The 12,178-nt window shown below is 48.2% G+C and overlaps 1 protein-coding gene across 2 annotated transcripts in view; it reads left to right on the top strand.

Annotated features, from left to right (window-relative positions):
• NSRP1 (nuclear speckle splicing regulatory protein 1) overlaps nucleotides 1-12,178 on the top strand; it is a 331,135-nt gene that overhangs the window by 145,241 nt on the left and 173,716 nt on the right. The window lies entirely within an intron of this gene.

Below are 12,178 nucleotides of genomic sequence, written 5' to 3'. Positions count from 1 at the left end.
GCTAAATCAGTGAAACGTGTGCCTACGCTCTTCTTCCATTCTACAGGACCCAGCCCCAATAATGTATATTCCAGTGCGGTGTATGGTTTGGAGGGAACCAGTCTGGTCAAATCATCATGTACTGTCGTCCAGTAGTATCCCAGTTTTGGGCACTTCCACAACATATGGATCAGTTGCGCGTCTTCCGCACTACACCGGGTGCATGTATCAGTCGTGTTGGGGAACATTGTATGTATGCGGTGGGGTGTCAGGTATGCCCTATGCAGGATCATAAGCTGTATGAATTTGAATTTCGGGTTTCTCGATACCTTTTTCGGGAATTTGAGTATTTTGTCCCATTCCTTGTCCCTGACAGGTCTCCCTATGTCCTGTTCCCATTTGTCCCACAGTGGTTGTAACAAGACTGCCCTGCCCTCTCTTAAACCGTGTGTTATCCATCTCGTTAGGTGGCTGCCTGACTCCATTAGGTACTGCATGGTGAGTAATGGGTTCGTGGGCGGTTCTGTTCCGTCCGGTGCCCATACCTGTGTGATATATCTACGCACCCCGGCATGTAGTAGGAACGACCCTCCCGATGTGTGGTGTACACTACGGAAGTCCTCAAATGACATGACCCTACCGTCTGTAAACAGGTCCCCTACCTGCGTTACCCCCGCATCGTACCACTCCGCGAGCCTTTGATTCGAGAGTGGTCTCAGTCCCACTGGGAGTCCTAGTAGTCGAATCGTGGGGGCATAGGAGGTCGTACGGGATGTATATCTCACCGCCTTCCTCCAGTAGTCAATCGCGAGTCGAAGCAGGGGGGGCGCCGACCTTGGGATCTCCGCTCCTGGCAACAACAGGGTGTGTATACTCCCCCTGTTCTAGTCCGTTTCGGACATGTCGATTTCGTGTAAGTTCCTCCCCGCCGTCCAATAGGCTAACCATTGCAGTTGACAGGCAAAGTTGTATGCCTGTAGGTCCGGGACCCCATACCGCCTGCCGCAGTGGGGAGCTGTAGCTTGACTAGGCTAATACGTCTTCTCCCAGAACCCCATACCAGTTCAGTTGAATGGGGAATTTAAAGTTTTGAACATGGAAGCGGGGACCATAAATAGCATGCTCGTGAAGTAGTAAAGGAGGCGGGTAGTACCACCATCTTGGATATGGTCACCCTGCCCGCACCGATAGCGGTAGTGCTGTCCAAAATTGCACCTGTGATTTCAGCGCCGTGATTGTTCTCCCTAGGTTGCCATCCAGCATATCCCTCGCGCCTCTGTATATCTGTATCCCGAGGTAGCAGAAGGTTGTCTCCGCCACTCGGAAAGTATGTGGAGCGAAGGGCAGTTGGGCCTCCGTTTCCGTTGCAGAGAAGTAGAACCCGTAGGATTTGGGCTCACTAATAGTAAGCCCTGATAACGAGCGAAAGCTTTCGAATATGTCGGGGACGGGGTCCAGCCCCCCTCCCAAATCTCCGAAATACAGAATGTCATCTGCATACGCCGATACCACATGGGTCACTCCATCCCTACGTATGCCCCTGTGGTGTGCTGACCCCCGGAGTTTGCAGAGCAGTGGCTCTAATGCCAGCATAAACAATAGCGGGGACAGTGGGCATCCCTGTCTTGTTCCTTTCGCTTTGTCCAAGTGTGCCGAAATGCATCTATTCGTGCGGATCCAGGCCGTTGGGGGGGGGGGAGTACAGTAACTGAATCCATGCAATATACTCAGGTGGTATTCCGAACCTTGCAAGAGCTGCCAACATATAGTCCCATCTGAGGGAGTCAAAGGCCTGCTTCAGATCCAGGGAAATACATCCCTCCTTATTTAACGACTCCGGCCTGCCGAGCATAAGTTGACTGAGCCTCCGTAGGTTCATAGCAGTGCTCCTACCCGGTACAAAGCCGCATTGGTCAGGGTGTATCAGCCGCGGAACATACTGTGCCAGTCTTGTCGCCAGGATTTTACTCAATATTTTATAATCCGTGTTTAGCAAGGATAGGGGCCTATAGTTGGCTAAGTGTAAGCCGTCCCTGTCTGGTTTCAGTAGTGACACTATTAGGGCCTGAAGCGATGATTGCGGAAGGCTCTGCATTTGTAGCGCCTCCTTGTATACCACAAGGAGGCGCGGGGCCAGGAGGTCAATAAAGGCTCCGTAAAATTCGGCTGGAAGGCCATCCGAGCCCGGCGCCTTATTCCGCGGCAGTGCGCGTATAGCCTGGCGTATCTCCGTAATCGAGATAGGGCGAGATAGCTCTTTGCTCTGGTGGTCTGCCAGTCGCGACAAGTATGCCCCTACATGAAATAGAGCAAAGGGGAAACTTGTTTTGTTGTTTTGTCGACTTCCGGGCAGCCTTTGACTCAGTGGATCGCGGGAAACTTTGGGAGTGCCTGAATAAATATAATATCCCAACTGACCTATTAGCGATACTAAAAGAATTGCATAGAGGAAATTGGGCTCAAGTAGTAAAAGATACACAAGGGGCACTCACAAGGAAAATGGCAATAGACAATGGACTCCGACAGGGCTGCGTGTTAGCTCCTCTACTCTTTTCAATCTTTCTAGCAGACTTGCCGGTAACATTGGAGGTGGAGAAGAGTGCTAGCCCCAGAATGAGTGGTAAGAAAGTAGCATGCTTACTGTATGCAGACGATCTCGTTATTACTGACCAGACACAGCTAGGCTAAGCCGGACTTACACTAGAATCTCGGTTGAAGACGCCACAACCCTAATAAACTGAATGTTGCTTTTGTCTTGGGGCTGCCATTAGCTTCTGGAACACACTGGATTTCACTATATCGGCAGGAACCACTCGAGACCACCCCTAGTGAGGTGCACTTTTTCCAATTTGAGGATACTATTTCTGGCCCACCAAACTGACCACCACTTCCCGTCTAATCCTACTTGGCTTTTGAGTCCAGCCCTTCTTGCTATAAGAACTTGCCCTGACGAAGTTCCTAAAAGGCAAAAAAAGAGGAACGAAACGCGTTGGCTGTGCCTATGCTTCATGAACACTTTGTTGAATAAAGAAGATACTTAAAATTACTATTTCTAATGACTTTATTTGAGTGCACCTTCCATTTTGTTCTTTGTGTCGTTGTTAGTGCCCCCCCTGATCGATGACCTCCATTATAGGCAGATGCACTGGGTCATCCCGTACCATTCGGGCAAGGAAGGGTCCGGCCCTTTCCGCTTGCGCATGTTGTCTGCATGTGTACCCTCTAAAATCCAGCACTCACAATTTCTCCAGTAGCTCTGCGTGTTGTATATGTGCCTCTTGGAGTGGTGTGAATGGTATGTTCGTGCCGACTGCCTCACTTTCAAGCATAGCTGCTCTCCCCTCTACCTCTCGGAGCCTCTCCATGACAATATGCCTCATACCCACTCGTGTACTCATCGCCTCTCCTCTAATGGACACTTTGAAAGCGTCCCATTCTATATGCCGGGAACTCGCCGAACAAGTATTTGTGTCAAAGTAGGAGGTTATGGCGTCTGCAAGTGTTGTGCGAAAGACCGTGTCTTCCAGGAGGTCCGGTGTGAGACGCCATGTAGGTATTCGTGTTGGAATTCTACCCCATTTGAACGTAACCTCCACCGGGTTGTGGTCTGATAAAGTCTTGCCCATATGTTCCGCCAATGTGACCTCACCCAGCAGTGTTTTAGCGCAAAAAACGTGGTCTATCCTGGTGTGCAACCTGTGGGGTGGCGAGTAAAAGGTGTATTCCCTATTCAGCAAGTCTTTACATCTCCATGCATCCGCCAGACCCCATCCTTCTGCCCACTGCGCTAGCGCATCTGCCTGTCTCCTACTCTCAGTGGTCTGTAGGGGTGGATGTGACCTGTCCAACGAGATATCCAATACAGCATCAAAGTCCCCACCTATAATCCAGTGGTAGTCTGCCCACTCCGCCACCACTCTATTGATGTTAGTTAAGAAGTCCGATTGGCCAGAGTTCGGCGCATAAATACTGCCTATCACAACAGGGGAACCATCCAACAACCCACGGATGAATACATATCTACCTTCCGTGTCCAGTCTCTTCTCCACCAGTTTGAACAGGACTGAGTTTCTCAGCCACACAGCTGCCCCTCTCGAGAACACAGAATAAGAGGTAGCAAACAATTGCCCTTTCCATTTTTAAAGTAGCTTCCCACCCTCTACATTGTTCAAATGAGTCTCCTGGAGGCAGGCAATCTTAACGTTCCTTCGGTTGAGTTGTGCCAATAGTCTATGTCTTTTGTGGACAGACCCCATACCTCGAACATTTCAGGTGCACATTTTGTATTCGTCAGGAGTCCCCATTTCGGCCTTTAGCAGGCATAGTCAGTGGGCTCCGCACCATGAATAGTGCGTATATATTCTGCTGTGACCCCAGTGCCAAATCAACATGTAACCCCACAACTCCAAGGTCCCCAAGTGAAAACTCTTGGGGTCCAAACCTTACCGCCTAACGTAGGCAATGGTAGAACCAAAACATGTCTATGTGGAGGGGAGAGGGGTCCACTCACACCAGTCCTGAGCTTGTTGGTGATACTTTATTGCACCCTTGGCCAGTGTGTCCCTCACCCCCGATCGCCCCTTGCGCAAGGCTCATACTTTACCAATCGGAGTCTTCTAATGGCGCAGTCAGAGTTCATTCGCCACTTGTGCCGTGATTTTGGGGAAGAGCTGCAGGCTATCAGCAGAACCCGATACCTCCGTTTGCGTGTCCGAGCGGTTGTCTGTAGCTGTATTGCCTCTTGCGTCATGTGCCGCCAACGCGGCCTCCGTCAGGTGACCGATCTCCGTTGTCCTCCCAGACCTGGCCGGCGTAGTCCTTCCACTAGCCGAAGATCCTTTCGCGTGTTCCTCATTCATGTCAGACTGGCGCCTCTCCCCCTGACGTAAATGTCCTCCACCCTGGTCGTCTTCGAACGGATCTTGTGTATTTGGCGGTGTCAGCGTTACTTCCATCCACTCTGCCGCTTCCTCAGGTGTGTTGAAGAAATATGATTTGTTGCCATATAGTATTTTGAGGCGAGCTGGAAACAGCAGTGCGTATTTCAGGTTTCTGTCCCGTAGTTTGCGCTTCACTCCCAGGAATGTTGTTCTGGCTCTCTGCACTGTCGGGGTGAAGTCTGGCTACACTGAAATGGTTTTGTCCTCATACCGCAGCGGCGCTTTCTTTCTTGCCACTCTCAGCACTGAATCTCTGTCTTTATAATGCAAAAGATGCGCAATTAGCGGGCGTGGTGGTGCTCCTGGTTTGGGTGGTGTCGCCGGCATCCTGTGTGCCCTCTCTACGCTGTACAGCGGGGTAAGATCTTGTGGGCCTACAATCTTCTTCAGCCAGTCCTCCACGAATTGTGTGGGGTTCGTCCCTTCGCTGCGCTCCCGAATTCCCAAAATTTGCACGTTGTTGCGGCGGGCGCGCCCTTCCGTGTCGTCCATCTTGTCCCACATCAGTTTAATCTGTTTCTCCATGCTTTCTAATTTCGTGGACTGATCTGTTTGTTGCGGGATTAGGTCATCCAGCGCGATCTTGTGTTCAGAGACCTTCTCTGCCAGTTTGTTGTGATCCGCCCTTAGTAGCGACAGGCCTGTCGCCATATTGTCCATACGCAGCTCCAGCGCTTCTCTGGATGCCTTTTTTTTCGGCCAGTATAAGGTCTAGTTTAGCGTCCTGTGTATTCTTGCCCGTCGGCGGCATGATCTCCACATTGGAGGAGGCTAGTGGATCCTCCGATCCCGTAGCTTGTAGGTCAGTGTTGGCGCCGTGGTCTTGCGCCTTAGCCTTATTTCTCCCCATGGCCCTTGTCTGCAGGGTGGCGGCCTCAACGTCCTTCTCGTGTGTCCGATGTCAGGAGATGCGTAGATATCTTCTACCTGTCGTGCACTCAGAGAACACTGCCGCTGTACATGTGTCTATACATAAGCATGGGTATACGTTCCGCTGCACTTCAGTGTTATGGTCGTCGCAAGCTTCTGGCTTTACCTGTCAATTTCAGCGCCAAGAAACTAATCAGTGTTAGCGCGCTTTATAAGTGACTTAATAACATAACATAACCTAACATAACCTGTGTCTCCAATCGGCAATACACTGGTGCCTCCCAACAGCCGAATCCTCGTTTGGTGCTGCACCAGCACACCCAGGAGTCGCACTGCTCGCAGGTGCAGAGTTGATCACCCTCGGAGTTTCGTCAGGCACCGCCACGTGTGTTGTCCCGGACAGTTGTGAGCTCCAGTGGGGACACGTGGACCCCCCCTGCCAAATCGTATGTGACGCTGTGCACCGTTTCTGTACCTCCAGTACGTTGCAGCACGATAGTCCTTGTGCCACACCAGCTCCTCCGTCACCCCTATTCGAAGCCAGTTGTGATTGGCCGCAAAATGGCGGCCGCAGCGGCCCGTGGAGGATTGCAGCCTCCAATTCAGTGCCCCCGCAGCTTTCTCGCACCTGGTTGATCGGGCACTAGGCTCACTGTCGGACTTCGCAGGTGGGGACCGCTGCAGCCAGGCCTCCAGACCCGCTCCTGATGAGGCGTACGTGTGTAGATCGGGTCCCTGCCGCCTCGGCGCTGTCCCTGTGCTCCGGGCGCCGCGTCCGGGCAGTGCCAAAATTTCGCCACCTTCGGCCCAGGGGACACCTCCGCTCCGCTCTTCCCTTATCGCCAGTGCCTGGCGAGCGACGGCAACGCTCCAGTTCCCCAGGGCCGCTCGTCTGTCACCCAGCGCCGCTCCGCGTGGACGCGCCCGTGGGGATTCCTATTAGCCGGTCTCCGCGTTGTCGGCTCGCCGCTCGTACTTTAGTCTGCGGTTGTCGGCCGGGATCCAGGCCCCACAGGCGCCGATCTCCGAGTCCGTTCACAGGGGGATGTTGCGGTCAGCGATCGCTTGACTGGGGATCCCTTTGTCTTCGGGGTTGGGCAGGGGTGAAATGGGCGATCGGGGAGTACTGGAAACCAGGATATTTAGCTTGTATGTCGGGCAGCAGACGGAGCTACTCTAAAGCACGACCGCCATGCTCAGCTCGTGGCCACGCCCCCTTCTGCCCTTGAAGATTATGTTGAGTATTGCCTCCCTTGTAGAATTAGGAGTTGGTATCGAAAATAACTAAGAGCATAAAGAATTAAGTCTGCAGTCCGTGAAGTGGGTATTAATGTTCAGTTCACGATCTGTATGTTGTTCTCTGACTTAGTAAAATAGAAGAGGTAAAAAAATTATTTGTCTACATGATATCCTGAAGACTGTGGGGGTTCAAGTCTGTCTTGTCTTCAGGTGGGACAGTGCTTAAAGAATATCCTACCTCACATTCCTAATATAGCTAATGGTGTTGAACATTATCATAACTCGCACTGGAAAAGGCTTTTATACATGTCATCCCATGCATACAAAATCATGCCCAGTATGAAGACATGCACCCAAGGAAACCGTTATCATTCCGTAAGTTATTACATGATTGCTGGTATTCCCAGGCACACATGTCAATATTCATCCCTAGGGTTTTATTCTGGACCTGACACGGATCAGCTCTTGCAACTATGATCCCTATTCTGAGAGTGGGATTAGTGAAACTCGGCGTTCAGGTGCACTATCTCCTGAAGATCAGGTCCAAGAAGTGATTGTTATGTATGCATCCAGTGTCATTGAAATAAGCCATGAACAGCTAGGCTGGGAATTTACCTGTTCTCACACCATCAGTTAGAGACCATTGGGTTCACTTCATCGCACGCTCCTATTCTCTTCCACCAGTTCCACATCCTCTCCTGCCACAGTTCCACTCACTATATGAAAGATTCAGCCGAGATATCCCCACAGAAGATCTACAAGTTATCCGACATCGATGATAGAAATAGGCACTTCTAAAAAAAGAGCATTGTGCAAGCACAGCTGGGAGGGTCAAATATCAGCCCATCGATAGCCTAGCAGGATTGGCGCAGTTAAGGGAACATTCAGTCTGAGGTCTCATCCTCACTCTGTCTCATCTCGCCGAAAATCTGCCAGAATTATGTACCAAGCCCTCGTCTCTTCCAAGGGGCACCTTCACGAAGCAAAGCGATACCCTCTCACATTGCCCAGTGTATTATGTTTGCTTGCCAACTTTCAGTCTAAAGACCCTCCGCATTCTTCCCCATCCAAGTAATTTTATGTTTAGGGAGTACCAAGACCATGTCAGTAAATCAGCTTGTGACTCTCTATTTAGTAGCACGAGGGTAGATACACAGGAGACAAAATCGGGGCAAACGGGTTATTGCGTAGTCAGTGGCATCAGCCAATAGGTGTACAAGTTCAGACCAATAATAGGAAAGTGGCGGTACCCCTGATAGAGCGCGCAGGTCACCCGGGTCACTAGTTTACCAAATTTCCATGCACTGGGCCCTGGCGTGCATATGATGACAGTGTTTTTGCATGAACCGGGTGAAACCTTTCCACGCTACTATGAGTGATTCGGGGGGTGACTCTCACACCACTTACTATTCATGTACCTGACTTACCACAGGCACATTACTCCTAATGGATCAGGAGCTAGCAGTGGACAGGCAAACAAGATTCCTAAAGGAGTAGAACTTTTATACACTTAGTACATTTATCCACACTTTATACTGTATAATGACCACAGACACCTGATGGGTTTTCAAAGTTTATATGAAGAAATTTTAGAATGAATATGCCAGGATAATGAGGCAGATACAAATCAGTACATCGATAATCAGAATTAAAGCCACAATGTGACTATGGATTAGGGCAAGTACCATTAGAGTAATTGGGAACACTACAGGGTATGAGCATTAGGGAACATGCTATTCAGTGCGAACTTTAAACTAAGGCAGGGGACGTGAGAAGGACCTAATATGTGCACTAATATTCTTAAACTAATTCCTTTACCTTATGCTATTCTTACTAAGTTCACAGCAACCATACTAAAGGGAAGGGTAAAAATGGAACACACTAAAATAATATGACAATTTAATAATAACCTACAGGTGGGGAGAGAAGTGGAACATCACTAATAAACAATTGCATATAAATCACTTTTAAAGGTGATAGGGCAATATCACAGGCAAGAGTGCTTTATTAAGAAGAGGAAAGGTAAGAGTATAGTCAGACGGACACCCACATAAAATATTTACCTAGGACGGGAATGAAGACTAACCCTGGCCACTGGTCAGTTGGGACAAGATCGGGGACAAGGACCCTCAAGGAATCAGAATGCCAGTAGGCGAGCAGGTACAGCTCATGGACAGTCAGGACAGGATACCCCTCAGAATTTGGATCAGGACTGGGCTCATCAAAGGGCACGACCAACACCTGCAGCCTCGGGTGCAACGCCTGCGTTACCCCCTCTCTGCACGGAATCCGCCAGTAACCCCGATTGGGTTTTCGAATCTCCCAGCAAAGTGCTTCGCCAGCACTTAAGACTATTTCCACCCCTTGGAGTTTGTGGAAAGTACGGACAGAGTGCTCCGCAGCGCTCTGTATCAATCACCTATAGAGTTCGTAGGGTCAGTGACAGGTCTGCTACTCGGACAAGTCGGACAAATTCTCTAAACTAAACTAGACTAGTTATACTGTTTTGGGACCCCTAGACCACCCACAAATGTTGCAAGTGACAAGGTCCCAAATTATGATTGGTCAGGAGAGGTGGTTATGTCATGGTTACCACCTATAATTCTGCGTTCCCACAATGAATATTTAATTTTTCATACCCGCCCCTTGCGTTCACGTTCCCAGGCATAGGAATATGGAAAACAATGAGAGTATACAGAATATAGAAACATTGTAGCAAAATTTAGGTAGATAGCAGCATCTTCTCCCATGACCTAGGTAGGTTCCCAGGCGCATCTTGCTTCAGGAGCCAGCTGGCTGAGTTCTGCTTCTGCGCAGTTGGGTTTTTTCACTCATCACGTGTGCGGGGAGTTTACAGGCTTCAAAATGGATTCAATCTCCCGACCCAGGCCCATGGATGCGTAATATATGAAAAGTAAGCGAAAACAAATTAGAAACACAGAAAAAATGAATACACTGTATACCAGGTAATGCTTCACTGCACCCCTTACTTTATAATATTTATAGCTTTAAAGGTTAGTGCAAAAAGACAGATATGCAAAAGCAGCAGGAGCTGGCAGAGAGCATGGTTAAATACAAGCGGCCATTTTTAGCGACAATGCGCATGAGCAACAATATCCCTCCAAAATGCGAGTGCGGCACATCACGTGGGTATGACCGACGCATGCGCAGACTGGATTTCTGCGAAGCGGCCATTCAGTAGTGCAAGCTTGTTATTATGGAAAAACACATAGGCAAGCCTCCTAGGGACACCCGCGTGTTGGGGAAAAAGGCGAAATAAATGACGGACAGGTTGAATTAATATGATTACAAATTAGGCGAGGTTCTTGAGTAAGAGCAAGTCGCTTTACGTGCGAATCCTTGCTCCATCATTCCCCTCTTTGATGATATTTACTATCATCACTATAAAGGAAACAAATGCCAACTTCATTCTTCCAATTCGTTCATTTCCATTTCAACAAATTTATTGTTGAGTTTTCTTTCAGCTTCTCTATGAGAGTGGTGATTCTTAGCTTTCTTATAAATCTGGTTTCTTAATTCTTCTAATTCTAGCTCAACATTTCTCTTCACTCCTCTCTTATTCACAGTGTACTTCTTTTTGCATTTTTGGCATTTACAGCAGATGAATATGATCAGTACAACCACACCTATTCCAGCTATTGGCATCAGTATTTTCCATAGAAGACCTTTACCTAAGTTAGAAAACCAACTACCTACAGAGGAGAGACCATCAGTCAGTCTCTTCCAAGCACTATCAACCACTAATGGTTTGAGTTCTTTTTCCAAATTAGTTATGTTCCTCACATATTTCTTAAGTTCGATACTTTTGTCAGGTATGTAGGTGCAACAATGTTGCGCCTTCAGCATCCTGCAGACTCCGCCCTCTTTTGCCAATAAGGTGTCAAGAGCAAGGCGATTCTGTAAAACCATTGATCTGATCGCAACCATTTCAGTATTGACCAGCAGGAATCCGGCAGCAGTGTCAGTTGATAACCGATCCACTACTGTAGACAATTTGCAGATTCTGTGAGTATTCAGAACTACCCCCATTCCAGGTATCAGTGCACTAAAAATATCACCTACAATTTCTCCTACACTTTCACGTTTTCTACGCGCTAAGCCATTAGTATCTTCATTGCTTCCAGCAGCGTTGTTCACATGGTATATTTTTGGGAAAACAATGCCAAAGTAGCAGCTTCCATACCAGTGATCCGGCAATTTGAAATAAGCCTTGTTCCCACATATATAATAAATTCCGGGAAACACAGGTTCTGACCCATTTTTGAAACCCCAACCTCCAATTACCTTGTAATTATGTTCACACTCGCTGGAACCGATGAATACATTGTTATAATAACTAGTCTTTTCTCTATGGAGACAGAGTTTCCCTTTCCGTTCAAAATCCAGCAACAAAGCAGGAGCAGCTTCGCCCTCTGAGGTGCTTTCCATCTTTTCTGCCCACCTAGGGGTTCTATCCTTTTCGTCAGTGGCTTTTTTCTGAAACTTTTCCCTCCTTCTTTCTGCCATTTTTATGAACATCTTTTCTTGTTCTTGCAAGGAACAGGTCAGATTAGCTTGTCTAGCTTCATTTAAGTCTATGTCACCTATAGTCAGGAAATATTCTCCCATGTAGCGGGTCACCTCACTTCTAATATGTACAAGATTTAGGTTTCCACGAACAGGAAGTTCTGAAAAGATTACGTCAGTGTTTGAGTAATAGTACTGTAAAGTGCTTCTATAGAATAAGCTTGCTAATATACTACAGGAAATTCCGTAGGTCAGGGGTAAATGGTGATATGTCACGCCTTCAGCCACTGAAGTGGGTAGCTTCATGCAAACATAACAATCTTCTATTTCCATAGCTTCTACATAGTGCACTAAAAGGTTAGCAAAGACATTTAAATGTGTCCTGTTTCTCATTTTGTGAAAATGTAGTCCACCCTCATCTGATGCTTCTAATTTAGGTTGTGTGTGTCTCAGGCTAACTGTATTGTCACGTTTTTCTAAACTTCGTGGTGTTTCTACAGTCTGTACAACTTCTGTGTCTAACGTCACTGGTTCAGTAGGGTACAAGTTAGGATCTTTACTTATCATAAAGGGTATAAAGACTGTTAGTCCTATCCATATCACTATCAACATGGCTACACTAC

This window comes from Lissotriton vulgaris, chromosome 2_1 (assembly GCF_964263255.1).
Source record: "Lissotriton vulgaris chromosome 2_1, aLisVul1.2, whole genome shotgun sequence".
NCBI classification, from domain to species: domain Eukaryota; kingdom Metazoa; phylum Chordata; class Amphibia; order Caudata; family Salamandridae; genus Lissotriton; species Lissotriton vulgaris.
This window is presented reverse-complemented; position numbering and strand designations above follow the sequence as displayed.